This window comes from Triturus cristatus, chromosome 4_2 (genome assembly GCF_964204655.1).
Source record: "Triturus cristatus chromosome 4_2, aTriCri1.1, whole genome shotgun sequence".
NCBI lineage: Eukaryota > Metazoa > Chordata > Amphibia > Caudata > Salamandridae > Triturus > Triturus cristatus.
Window position 1 is genome coordinate 223573084 of NC_140586.1, and position 14292 is coordinate 223587375.

Here is a 14292-nt window from a genome sequence, read left to right on the forward strand (position 1 = left end):
AATGCAGGAAAAATTCGACTTTCTCCCCTAGGGCACTCTATTACGAATGCAGGCAGCCAATCTTGTTCTGCTAACAGGATGTCATAACCAGATGATAAGTTCTTCCAAAAAAGACTTTTTACTTTCCTGGGCTTGTCCCCCTCCATCCGGAGAGTTATTTCAAATAGCTTATGTGGGACGCTCACCCTGGTGTCTGGTGTTTCCACTGTGATGTAATCATTCAACTCCGCTGTCACCAGAAATTCCTTCAGGTTCAGGCGAGCTATTGTTACTTCTATCGCACTGTCTAGCATCGTCAGAGCCCATTCCCCGTTCAGAAGTTGTGTCCTCAGAATTCTGGGCATGTCTGATTTTCAGACCATCAGCTTTCTTTTTCTTAAATTGAGGTTTTGGATTTTGCTTATCTTCTTTTTTAGAAGTAAAGTCTTCAACGCGCTGGTGGGCGCTAGGTGGCGCACGAGCGGAATGGCCGCCGTGGTGTGAGGCTCCCGCAGCCTGGCACAGAAATCCTGTAATCATCCTCGCCTTCAACAAAGTACTCTCCCTGAAATACGGCGGCAAGTGAAGCCCAACGTCCAGGGCACCCATGCGCTAAGTTTGGGGACAATTCATCGTGGGACGTTCTCTCTGCAGCCTTCGGAGTGAGTGCCCGTAAAAAGACACTGCGCGGCGTGGAGCTGCCTGGTGGGCACAGTTGGCACGCAAGTGCCGCGGCGCCCACGTGGTGACAGGGCCGTGGCGCTGCACAGACAGAGACGGAGCTGCGGTGAGTGCCGTTACAGTGCGGCTAGTGAGCATAGGCTGGCTGCGACACAGAGGGTCCAAGTGAGTGCGCTGCGAGGAGGTGGACTACATGTGTGCGGCTCAGCAGCTATCGGGCCTGGGGTCCCACACGGGTGGCGGATCGGCCATAGGTGGCGACCATAGTTTATGTGTGCCCTTGCTGTCCACCTGTGACGAGCGCGGTGTACATCAAAGCGGCACGCGGGAGGCTCCCTGCTGTGGCGGGCACTGATAATGGAGGAAGCGCAGCGCTACTTCACAGCGCTGAATATTTATCCTGAACCCTGGGATGAGGATTTGAGGCGGTGACACTTGGGCGACAGGACGGTGCGGCTTTCCGCGTAGGAGGGATCACACTGCTAATGTATTGGCTCATGTGTGTCCCCTGAGGCTTGGGGGCACCACTACTGGGACACAGGAGAATTGAGGACGGGGGACCAGGCGACCCCAACTACACCTCCTGGGTGGCACCCTGAAGGCTATGTTGGGTGCACGCTGACTGTTATCTCCCCCCCTCCCCCCCTGCCATTGATACCAGCGACCCTCCTACAGTACACATTGGGAGTAGACTGTTAACAAGGCGCAATGGGCAAACCTGACACGAGCCAGCCACGCCTTACACTTGACGCAAAAAAAGGCCCATGGCAGCAGACCACAGAGGTGATTAATGACTCAGAGTGCTCAACACAGGACTCTAATTCTGCGCAGGGTGATGGCATGCAGGCCATCCTACAAGAAGTACGACAGGGGTTTACGAATATGACTGATAAGATGGATACTCTAGTTACGCAAATGGATGGGATGGTCCACAAGCTTGAGGGCCACGAGACGTGAATAAAGGAAGCCAAGCATCGCATATCAGAGACTGAAGATACCACGAGCCACCTCCGCAACACGGTCACACAGATGGACAAGCTGCTCAAAATAATAGCCGTGAAAAATGAGGATATCAAAGCGCGCAGTTGGAGAAATAATATTCGCGTGATTGGCATTCCGGAAAGTACCAACACAGGCAGGCTGGAACAGTACATTGAAAAATTGTTGCTGGAGGTGGTGGGGGTGGAGCAGTTATCTCCCCACTTCATAGTCGAAAGGGCCCATCGCTCTCTTGGACCGAGACTGCCCCCAGGCGGTACCCCCCGTCCCATTATAGCGCGCTTGTTGAATTATAGGGATCGTGATGTGGCCCTGAAGGTGGCAAGGGAACCGAAACAGCTGCATTTTGAAGGGAGCTCTTTCACAATGTGCCCCGAAGTTCACCACAAATGTCCAGGAGGAACGATGCAAATTCCTCCAAGTGAGACAAAAACTGCGGCAGGCTCAAATTGATTATGCCCTTCTTTATCCAGCGCAACTTCGGATCACATATCAGGGCAAACAAATGATCTACGTTAAGCCCCAGTAGGTCGAGGATTTCCTTAAACAGATTAAGAAACGGGCAGCTGCATCCTCTACACAGGCGGGCTCGCCAAGATCACAGTCACCTTCCTCGGACTGATAACTACGTCGACTGTTGGATATTCAGCAGGTCACTTACTCGTTGGCGCGGATGTGGTCCTGCGGCTGAATGGACTGTGCCTCTACCATATGATCCATGACACAACGAGGCATTTCTTGGATTGATTAAGAAACTCTCCACATGGGGGCGTGACGGCTGAACTGACCAGGCACCCCTGAAGCCTACTAGGGGACGTCTTTGACATCACAGGCGTTCCTGGAACGGCGAAGGGTTACCCGTGGACCACCTAGTTGTTTCTCTCCCTCCAACGGGTGAGCCCCCTTTTTGTCTCAATCGAGACCCGGTCACTGACCGTTATAGTTTGTAGCACTAGTTGTTTACTGGGTAGAAGGGAGGGGGGCGGGATGTTTAGTGCTGGCATGATTGGGATGCTTCAGTGGGTGGGGATGGTATGGATTTGGATTAACGTACTTCATGGTAGACGTAATTCGGGGCTCATTTCCTTTTATGGTGCTTCTCATGTTGTCCAGTTGTGGTACTACGTAATGTGGTGCACTAACAGTTATTATATCACGGTGGAACATGGGGGATGGGGTGGATAGACACTCAGTGAATATAATGTCCTGGAATGTTAGGGGCCTAGGAGATCCGAGGAAGCGTAGGCAGATATTAGCGTATTTAGATCGGCAACAGATAAGTGTGGCGCTGCTCCAGGAAACTCATATAGGCCCACCCCCCCCCCGGGTACCTTCGCTAGCAAGTGGGCAGATGGCAGGTTCTTCTCTTCATATTCATTGTATGCTAGGGGCACAGGTATCCTGATAAAGAAGCGAACTCCCTTTGCATTGGCGGGTGTCTTGACCGATCCACAGGGACGTTATGTGTTAATATGGGGCCGCTTGGGTAGAGATTCCGTAACTATAGTTAATTGCTACGGCCCCAATGTTGACACCCCTGACTTCTTTATTGTCATCTGGGGCAGGGTCGTGCACCGAGTCATACACTACAAATTCCTACATCGTCTATCTTATACCACGGCCAAGAAATTCAGGTTCAAACTATCTGACAATGATTGCTGTGAAAGGTGTGGGAGGCCAGAGGCCGACTTTCTCCATCTGGCGTGGGAGTGCCCCGGGGTACAGGACTACTGGGAACAGGTCCATGTGGCGTTGGAAAAAATTATGGGCAGCTTGCTAGTGAGGGATCCACGGGTGGCGCTTTTAAGTTACACTGCGCAGATACCCAAGCCACAACGTAAGTTCCTGGCACTGTCCTTCTTACTGGCAAAGCGTAGAGTAGCATGTCGCTGGGGCAGGGGGAGGGCCCCGAAATTCAAGACTTGGCTAGGCGACTTGCTTTACTTTCAGGAACAATCCAACATTTACGCTGAGACATTGCCACTTGCCTCTAGGCCTAGAGATATCTGGGGCCCACTACAAAGCTACCTTCTTTTAGGGGATGCAGAGGGATCGGACACTACTGTTCTGGAAGTTGCTGCTTAACTGTGTTGTACGGGCATTCCTTGCGGGCACTACTCTCCTTCGCTGGCACAGATGTGTGTTGTTCCCCTAATCCAGTGTCTTTGTGCGTGGACCCTCCTTGCCTTGTCATCTTTGCTAGACCACACCCACGATGTGCCTTGACGCATTATGTATGAAATTGTTTCCTTCCCCTGTCTGCGGATATGTATGTACAGAATCTTATGATTCTGCCTGCCCTTCACTTTTCGTGTTCAATGGTCACCTGACTGGGATATGTATGTAAAGATTCATCTGATTGCTATGTTGAAAAATGTCCCCGCATGATATTGGGTGGGAATGCACTATCTGTTACAAAATGTAATGTTCATGGTCCTTGAAGTACGTCTCCTCAATTATTATTATTTTTTTTCCATTTTTTTCTCGTTTCAATAACAATGTGATGTTCATTACTTGAGATGAAAATACAAAAATAAAGGTTTAAAAAAAAAAAAGTCTTCAGCGCGCTGCTTGTCTCTGGACTGTGTGCGCTCCTCTCTGTGTTCTGACCATCCTTCTCTTTCGTAGCCATTCTTCGAGCCCTGAAAGGAACTAAATGAATGTGTATCAGTATCCTGATACCTGTCAGGTTTCCTAATGTTATCCCTATTCCTAAGGTTGTACCTCTTTTTTTCAGAGTGCTCCTGCTGAGGAGACCTACCTCGGGGCTGAGATCTCTTGTCTTTAGAGTTTTCTTTTTTACTATCCCACTTCTTCTTAGAAGAAGTAGGTGCCTGTTTAAAAGTGTCCTTCTCAGGACTGCCCTGTAGTTGAGGTTTGAAAGCTTTTCCCCCCAAACTATCCCTGCCTAATTCTGCATACACAGTGTCAATTATTTTGGGTAGTTCATTCTCCTGTTGTAATGGAGAGAACTCCCTTAGGCGTTGGCGGATTGCCACTGATGCTGCTTCCCCTTTAATGTTAGCTAGTATTATGGCTGATACCTCCTCATAGTTGTTTAGCAACTTCATCCCCTAAGTTCAGGGCAGGTTCTGCTCCATAGTCGTTTTGTATTTGTCTTAATGCATCTGGTTCTTCTGCTAATGAAGGAATACCATGAGTTCTGGTATATCTGGCAGCAAATACTGTACCCCAAGAGGGGCAATCCTCTAACTGTGGTGTAATCCCCATGGGCAAACAGATTGTTAACATTCTGTGTTTTTCAAATGGTGTGGTATTTGGGAATACTGCTTCTAACTGGGTTATTTTCTGAGCTACCCAGTAAAGGAATTTGTTCACGTTTTGTGGGCACTTGGCCCATTACCGCGTGTAATGTTTGTGGAGTAATTTTACTACCTGAGCTCTGTGTAGGAGCTGCAGTAGGTGTAATTACTGTAGGTTGAACTGCCAGTGTCCTCAAGACGAAGTGTGTCATGTTTCTGTAGAGTTTTATCAACTCTTTGTGTTGAACAAGTAGTTCATCCTGTGGCATTGTGTCAATGTCTGGATGTAGTGCATAGTTCGCTAATATCGACCATGCTGCTCCTGGAATCCCTAAAGGACCAAGCCTTGCTCTTGTTTTTATGTGGGGTAGGGCGCCATCAAACCAGAAAATATGTTCCTGGAAAGTAAGCGGAATCTCAGTCTCCTCAAAAGGAGTGTAGACCGCTGGAATGTCATCATGTATGTAATGATGAAAAGTTTTTGTTACAGCATTGGCTGCTGGGAATATAACCCATGAGTAGAATACCTCTGTTTTAAAATGTTTGTGCGCCTCTATCACGAATATTACTACATCTCCTCTGGGTTGTAACCCATGTTTGAGTAGTTTTACTGTTAAAGTTTGTCTTACTTTGGGTGCAATTTCTATTGCATCTGCATCGACCTCACCAGACTGATTCAGTCCCTGGTTTAAAACTCTTTCCTCGTCCGCCATCGTGTTTAAGACACGGAATTATTGTCCAAGGAAAGGATAAAAAGGTTGTATGCAAAGGTTTTATGCACAATTTTGGGAATATTGTCCTTTCAAGCTTACTTAACCAACAGCCAATACATAGGACATCTCGCCTACTCAGCTGTGGGAGGTTTTTTTTGCCCACTTACTCCAGACGTCTCTGGGTTTTGTAAGTAGGGTCTTGAGAATAAGCATGACTGGGCTACTCAGATTCTATTGTTGAGTAAGTGCGTCATCAATATACCATGTTGGGCGCCATGTAGTGTAGTTCCAATAGTACCCTTTATGCAGGACCTACGCATTTGCGGATAACATAAACTGAGGGCCTGGTGGCAGACTCTGTACACCCCCACCAAATATGTTAGCCTGTTTTCGCATTAGCTAGCTCGTAGTGCTACTAGAATCTCCTATTATCAGAGAGATTCGTTTCTGCGACCTCAGAACACAATAATCTCAGACTCGTGGAAACAATATACTACTTTTCGCCCAGTCACTCGTGCTTGCTTATTTTGCTCTCAGACAGATACAGAGAAGAAACAGTCAAGCATTTTTACAATAAGAATTTATTGTACTGTAGTAGTGTCATGTAGAATAAGTGTGCTGTTACAACTGTACCACAGTAGCAGAGATATAGAACCAGCAGTACAGTGAATAAAAATAAATGATAATGTTCTACCATTTTGCAATAGTCACAAACATATACTTTAATATGAAATGCATTTATAAAAATAAAGTGCATACTCCTAAGATGCCTGACTAGATGTACCTAGCATGTACGTAGGTGTGAAAGGGCTACTGACCCTAAAAGCCCAATAGTCTATAATCTAAGAGCCAAGAATCCTGCTAGGATTGAGTCGAACCCCCATACCTGGATAGTCAGAATGTGGGACTTCGTCCTGGACTTGTGCTGGACACCCCGCAAGGGATTGTTAGACCATTGTCAGCTGGAGCGATGTCATGCCAGAGCCGCTGCGTCTCTGGTCAGTGTGTCGGCCTTGAAGTCTCGGGTCCCTCCTGCCTTCTGATAGCAAGAGGTGCTGCATTTATACATTCTATGTACATGTATTACCCATTGTTCAGTATGAGGATGACGTTGGGGATTAAGGGCCAGATGCATCAAAGGGTTTTGCCCATTCTGTGTCTATAAGAAAATGTGTTCATGCATATGGCCCTAAACCTTATGCGTCGATGGGAGAGGTGAATCATACCTCCTCGAGAGTATACTCATCAATTATTCATATGTGCTAAGGATGACGTCTTAGCAATATCGATTGGGAAAAACCCACCCTCGGCATGGAACTAGGTGAAAGGTTTAGTCCATAAAAGGCTACAGTCCTTATAAGGCGTGATGTCCCTATAAGGCATTCTGTCCTTATTTGGAGTTATTTCCTTATAAGGCTCGTTCATATGAAATAACAGGAGCTGATGTAGGCAAAGTGTACGATGTTCCCTGAACCTATATTAGAGCACCGATATGCAATATAACACTTCTTTCACCGTTACTTTCACTGGATCTACATTTGACATCAGCCCAATATTTTTTCCTGTAAAATCCCACACTTCTGGATTCACTGTGGTTCTCAACTCTTCTGGCAATTCACTTTCGGTTATCAATGAAAACATCTCATCTACTTCAGTACCTTGCTTAGCTAACATCATTTCGTATATAACATCATCAGGGGTTTGGAAAGCAACACCATCTGGTGTACAGTAGATCGTGCAGTTCATTTTGCACAATAGATCTCTTCCCAACAGATTTACTGGACTGGAATCGCAAACTACAAACCGATGCATGTCTTTACATTTTCCAATATGTACCTCCATTGGATTTGTGATTGGGGTTCAAATCTGTTGATTCAACACTCCTACAACTTGGATAGATTCTCCAGTATCCAACAGAAAAGTGATATCACTACCTTCCACTTTCCCATCAATAAATGGTCCTGAATGATCTACCGGCAAGGATGCGCCAAGCACGCACTCCTCTTCCTCCTCCCTCAGGCACCGTCATTGCACAAAATCCGTTTTGTCATTATCATTCTGTAAAAAATATTGTGTAACCACAGAATTTTTCTTACCACTTTCTCCGTGAAGTCTGGCGTTCGCACTGTATTTTTGAGTGTTCACAAAGTTTGGCATAGGAGCTGGTGGCACCTGATACTGTGGAGTAACTACCGGCTGCGGCTGATTCATAATCACTTCATTCTGCATCTGTGGATTTAAATTTAAATTTGGCCCATTATTATTCTGAGTATTCTTACACTCGTTCTTCCAATGTCCAAGCTTTCCGCACGCATGACAAGGAAACTTCTTCTTCGCTTCCTCTCTATTCATTCGTCCTCTTACTTTACCACCATTCGCCGCTTGATCATCTGATTCTGCTCTTTCATCCGATTATCAGTCTGGGTATTTAGTTTATTTTCCTGCTGTTCTGCCAATTTCACTTGTACCCACATCGTTTTCTCCTTTAGCTTTCTACACCTCGCCTCAATGTCATCTCCACAATACTTGGCATACTTCAAAATTTCGTCGATCGTCTTACTCTGCCAACACAACATGTGCTGCTGAATAACCTGACTATTCTCTGGTTTCAGACCATACACAAACCGATACACAAAATTTACTATATCTTTATCACCAATGTTCTCGAAGCCATAATACTGCTTAAACACTTGCAGTAACCGCTCATAATATGCATGTACAGACTCATTTGGCTCTTGAGTTCTATCTATCTTTACCTAATCTGTTTCTTTAGGAGGGATTTTCGCTTTCAGAAAAGTAATTACTTGGTGACATTTCATCATCATTATATTAAAATAATCAAACTGGAGGGAGAAGGAAGAACTTCTGATCCACTCAGCTTCCTTGTCTCAAGTATCCAAAAATCAATAGGAGAGTGGATCACTAGTCCCAAAAGAACCAGGGTGTGCAAAAGGCAGTATAAGGTACTGTTAAAAACCCTCAATCACATTGTACAGAGATCGATGTTAGCGGTATATTTTCATTCGCCGCTTCGTTATTTGTAACGTGACAGCATCATCATTGGGTTTGTTGTAATGCTTTCTCCACCTGGAGAACGTACCACTGGTTATGTTGGTAGTGATCGTGGATAAAAAGAGAGTGAATTTTGGTGAAGTGATACGTGGTGAAAAGGATATATTTAAAAATCCCACAGAGCCAGTAAAAAATCTTTAATTATACTGGATGTAGGAGGATTTTGTAAGTCTTCGATGTGCACTCAGGGGTGAGTTAGGACCCTGAGCATTCTAAAAAAGTGTCCATAAAAAAGGTCGACATGTTTCAGCCCTTCTTATGCCCCGGAGGGTCAAGCGGGCTTTCTTCAGGACCTAAGTAGTGAAAAAGACCTGAATATTCACAGGATCTTTGCGGTGAGGAGAGTTGGGTTAATTAGTCCCAAGAGTAACTGTTCATTTGAACCTATAATTGTTGTTCCGAACAGTAAAGGTGGGGGAGAGAGTAGAAAACAGACCTTGTTAAAACAGTGAAGGTTTCATTAAGATAAAAAACAGAAAACAAACAGTCAAGCATTATTAGTTTTTCCTCAGACGTTTTTCGTGTCTGCAACAACTAAAAAATGGCAATTGTTTCTTATACCGGGGTGAGACACTAAAAAGTGTCCTCACTGTATGTGGCAAAATTCGTCCCTCCTTTCAATACTAGTAAGAGAACACACATTCCATCTTGTCATACGAGGTTCAGAAAGTACTTGTTGTAATGGCAATATTCCCTTCTTTTAGTGTAAGCAGAAGAACACACATTCTGTCTTGTCATACGGAGTTAGAAAGGTATCAGATGTAATGACTGCTTAGTTATCTCAATTACGTTGATACGTTCACGCATGTGGACCTATTAGTCTCTTCCCCCCCATCCCCCTTCCCCCCCGCCCCCCCCCTCTTTTTCTAAAACAAACCGTGGGGTTAATGACCAATAAAAAATAAAGTTTATAACATTATAGTATCATTACATCTGATACCTTTCGAACTCCATATGACAAGACAGAATGTGTGTTTTAACAAGGTCTATTTTCTACTCTCTCCCCCACCTTTACTGTTCGGAACAACAATTATAGGTTCAAATGAACAGTTACTCTTGGGACTAATTAACCCAACTCTCCTCACCGCAAAGATCCTGTGAATATTCAGGTCTTTTTCACTACTTAGGTCCTGAAGAAAGCTCGCTTGACCCTCCGGGGCATAAGAAGGGCTGAAACATGTCGACCTTTTTTATCAACACTTTTTTAGAATGCACAGGGTCCTAACTCACCCCTGAGTGCACATCGAAGACTTACAAAATCCTCCTACATCCAGTATAATTAAAGATGTTTTACTGGCTCTGTGGGATTTTTAAATATATCCTTTTCACCACGTATCACTTCACCAAAATTCACTCTTTTTATCCACGATCACTACCAACATAACCAGTGGTACGTTCTCCAGGTGGAGAAAGCATTACAACAAACCCAATGATGATGCTGTCACATTACAAATAACGAAGCGGAGAATGAAAATATACCGCTAACATCGATCTCTGTACAACGTGATTGAGGGTTTTTAACAGTACCTTATACTGCCTTTTGCACACCCTGGTTCTTTTGGGACTAGTGATCCACTCTCCTATTGATTTTTGGATATTTCATCATCAGCTCCTCTGAGGGTGCTCCTTTTTTTCGAGTCTATAGCATACTCCTCACTTAGCCAATCAACTGTGATCTTACACTCTGTCCATAAGTCAGCAGGTACCACAATATCAAACAGACCATCCAGATCCTTCAACAGAACATTTGAACCTTTCACAAATCTTTCAACCTGATTGTACCATTCAACGGGTTTCTCTCTTAACCTAGGGAAATCGGTTGTAAATGACAAAATATCCAGTCTGCTCCACGGAACATATCCACCATCAGGAACCTCTCTCATGGGACACAATCTCTCTGCTTTTTCTGATTCTTTTAGTAAGAATGCAGATGATGCTTCTTTTGCTTGTGCTTCCTCCTTCTTTCTTGTCCACCTAGTTCTCCACTTGTCAATGTCTCCCCACTTCTGCAAAATGTTAATTAACTCTTTTATCTGTAGTCTTTTACCAGACACATTCATATTCTCCAAATCCTTATCAGTAAACTCCACTCTACATGGTTTCGGTAATAATTTTGATCTCCCTATATCCACTCCAATCTCTGAAGCAACCACTGTCAATCTCTCATGAAACAATTTTGCATTTCTGGTTGTACTCCTACATATAAACAACTCCTCATCATTGTAAAGGTTCAACTTTTCTATGCCCACATTTCCAGCTATCGTCTCTTCCAACTCCACTTTCAATCTGTAAATATCTAAGATCTTTGGTGTTGAGCTTTGTTTTTCTATTCCCTGTGCTCATCTTTCCAAATCTTCTGCAGTGACCGCTGTTGAGTCTCTAGTTCCTAAAGGTACCATAGACCCTCTTTCTTTCGAATTTCCGGGCATGACTCTGTTCGGAGTTTCAATTAAAGGTTCCCTTATTGGAAGGTCCATTAATGAAATGACTGAATCGCGCTCACTAGCCTGATCATCAGCTTTACTACCTCTTTTCTGGGATTATTTAAAAGATTTCTTACAGTTTGAGGTTTTGGGCAACTCGTTTTATCTCCATATAATGGGATAAAAGGACCTATAGTCACTGGTACTGTCAAAGCTTTAGTATTTAAATTCAGTTGACTTATTTTCTGTACTACTTCTTCCCTAGTTTCATTCAATGCTTCTCTTTCTTTATCTTGAGGCACCCTATTAACTGATGTATCATGTAAAATTTGAGGAAATAAGGGTGTTCCCATTACCGGTGCACTTGGGGTGACTCTACTGGGTCCTTCTTGGTACGGTGGAGGATTTTCAGTTAGAATTTCCTCCAACTATTCGTCATCTGATTCACCATATCCTGTCACATTCATGGGTTTTGTTTTCTCCTTACACTTGCTTCCTGATTGTTCTTCAGCCATTAACACTGGATATAAACCCTCTGTCACTACAGCTCTTCTCCAACGCTTCATTTGATCTCTACTTGACTCATATGGATGTCTAGGCAAAAATCCTCTAAATCTACGACCACTTCTGAATTTTTCACAATCAAATGCCTCAATCTCCCATTCTTCCAAAGCTTTATACTGAGTCATTCTAGGATTTGGTTCTAACATATTCATTCTATCTCTCAAATTGTGAAGTATCTTTAAATTAACAGTACCATGATCCAGAAAAACCAAAACACCATCACGTTTTGTATATTCCACCCAATTTTCCAACCATACACACGTGTGATATCCTTTCTCCATCATCATAAATGAAGCAGGCGTCTTAGGTGGTGGAATAGGAATTCCCTCTCTAGTCAATACATGCTTGTCTTTCTTAAAGAATTTTTAAATTTTCTTCATTAATGTCATTTTCTTTCGTCTTCCTAACATTTGAGATGGGCGATATAGGAAAGAGTCTTCAGAATATCTTCTAGCTCTATTACCTACATCTCGTCCTATATCAGCACGACCCACACCCGCAGTCAAATCAGGACTCAACATACAATTCTTTTCTCACCAATTCTAGCGTGGCTTCTATTTATCAACCAATCGGGCTCAGGCTCACACTCACGGTCTGACCAATGCCAGCATGGTCTTTCTGCTACGTCAGTATCCACTCCTTAGTACTGACCCCTTCTTTACAATCTGCTTCTGTCTCACGCCCGCTGTTTCAACCAATCCCAGCGCGGCTCTCTGTGACGTCAGTACAACTCCATCAACTGACCCCGTCTTTACAAGGTAATACAGCAACTTATTTCTTAATACTTTTCATTAAATTCTTCATTTATAACAACATAACATTCGCTACTCTGTCTGTTCCACTAAACAAAGGATACATTTCAATTTCACTCCTTTTCACTACGAATAAAACCCCTGTTTACTCTTCATTAAAGCTCGGGAGAACCTGTTACTCCTTCATTGTTACCCCTACTGGGAAATAAGACCAAAGTTTCACCAGCGAACCCTCTATCACTCACACTCTACTTTTATACGAAATAGTCCCTAGTTTAACACTGCCAGCCCTATGTAGCTTCTCAGTATTATTCCAACAGACGAGTAACCTCACTGCAGTGTGACTTCTGTCACCACCCGCTATTCATTTTCCCGGGATTCTAGACAACATAAAACAAGAAGCTAACTTGTTTGTTAAACATAAATCAATAATCAATATTTATCACCAAACTAGGCAATAATAACCATAACTCTGCTACCAGAAAACAGATCCAGCGGTGTACCAACAACAGATACTCTACTACCATATACTCACCTGGGCCTATAAACACACAATTGAATAAACCGCTGGTTTGGCAAAGTTTTATATTTTCCACAATAATCAAGATGAGTTATTTGGTACCTCTATTCATCTCAACCTAACCCTTCACTGATCCAAAAGTTATTTCCTCTGGTCGATGGACCATTAGTTGAACTAGTTGATGGAGATAATTAACATAATTCTCACTTTTCTATACTTTGAAGTAAATAACCACAGAACCAGGAACATTTTAAATCTTTATCTAAATTAAATGCATGTGAACCACTTCAATATACAGTGCAGTCACCATCATTCTTCGGAGAGAAAATTCAATTAATCAAATACATACTTCAGACTCATACAATAACTAATGTTCAGAAAGTGCGAGGACTTAGAGAAAAGAACATCTGCAAATAACGTGAAATTATAGTTACCAAGAATGGTGTGAAAGACCAACCCCAGGCCAAGGAGCTGGTCAGGGTCCCCCGGGATAGGTCAGGCGACAAAGACTTCAGGACAGGATTCAGAACAGGATAGTTAGTTTTTTTTTTTTTAAACCTTTATTGCAGGTTACACAGTTTACACAGCTATGTGCCTACAACCCTGGGGCCGGCAGCATAAGGCATCACAATGTTGAATGCCATAACACAGCTTTTATGCCGACATCCCAAAGGCCCGGCAGCGGTCTAGAACACTTCGTATTGATATTGCGTTAGTTTGGGTAAGACTGCGTTTAATACCTAATATATACGATCCTGTAAACCAACAATAAGAACATTTAGAACCCCCCCCACCTGTCATCTCCTCAAGTTATCAGATTAGCACCTTCACACCTGGTGACGTCTCACTTGCGCCGATGGCGTGTCTCAGTTGCAACATGCCACAAACCCTGCCAACAACAGACAGCCCTCTGCGGCGTTGAGCATAATCCTGTCATCCCATAGTGATGGAAATGAAAAGCAATCCATATTTACACAGTGACTCTCAGACAGTGTTATCTCCCCGGAGGTCTTCCCCCCCCGCCGCCAGCCAGCTCGCAAAACAAATATGTCTATAGGTCTGGATCTGCTAGGCATTAGTTCCCAATAGCGGGATAATTGATCCCTGCAGTATGTGGCAGCTTTCAGCCACTCTGCTACTGTAGGGGGATGCTGTTTCTTCCAGTGCATTGGCACCTGACGTTTTGCCAACAACAGCAATATTGCCGTGAGTTTGCGAGAACCCTTTGGGACTTCTAATACAAAACCCAACAGTGCCACCAATGGTGTGACCCGTAATTGGATGCCAGTAATGTGGCCAATGTGTAAAAAAACTTCCAACCAGAAT

At 43.9% G+C, this 14292-nt stretch overlaps 1 protein-coding gene and 1 long non-coding RNA gene across 2 annotated transcripts in view; one reads left to right on the forward strand and one right to left on the reverse strand.

Moving 5' to 3' along the window:
• DMC1 (DNA meiotic recombinase 1) overlaps window positions 1–14292 on the forward strand; it is a 703667-nt gene that overhangs the window by 528637 nt on the left and 160738 nt on the right. The gene's annotated exons all lie outside the window — the stretch shown is intronic.
• The window catches only part of LOC146833470 (uncharacterized), a 200072-nt gene continuing 189904 nt past the window's right edge, over window positions 4125–14292 (reverse strand). The window contains exon 3 of the long non-coding RNA XR_014960243.1: window positions 4125–7864. This is a non-coding gene — a long non-coding RNA (uncharacterized LOC146833470). The remainder of the gene's footprint in view (window positions 7865–14292) is intronic.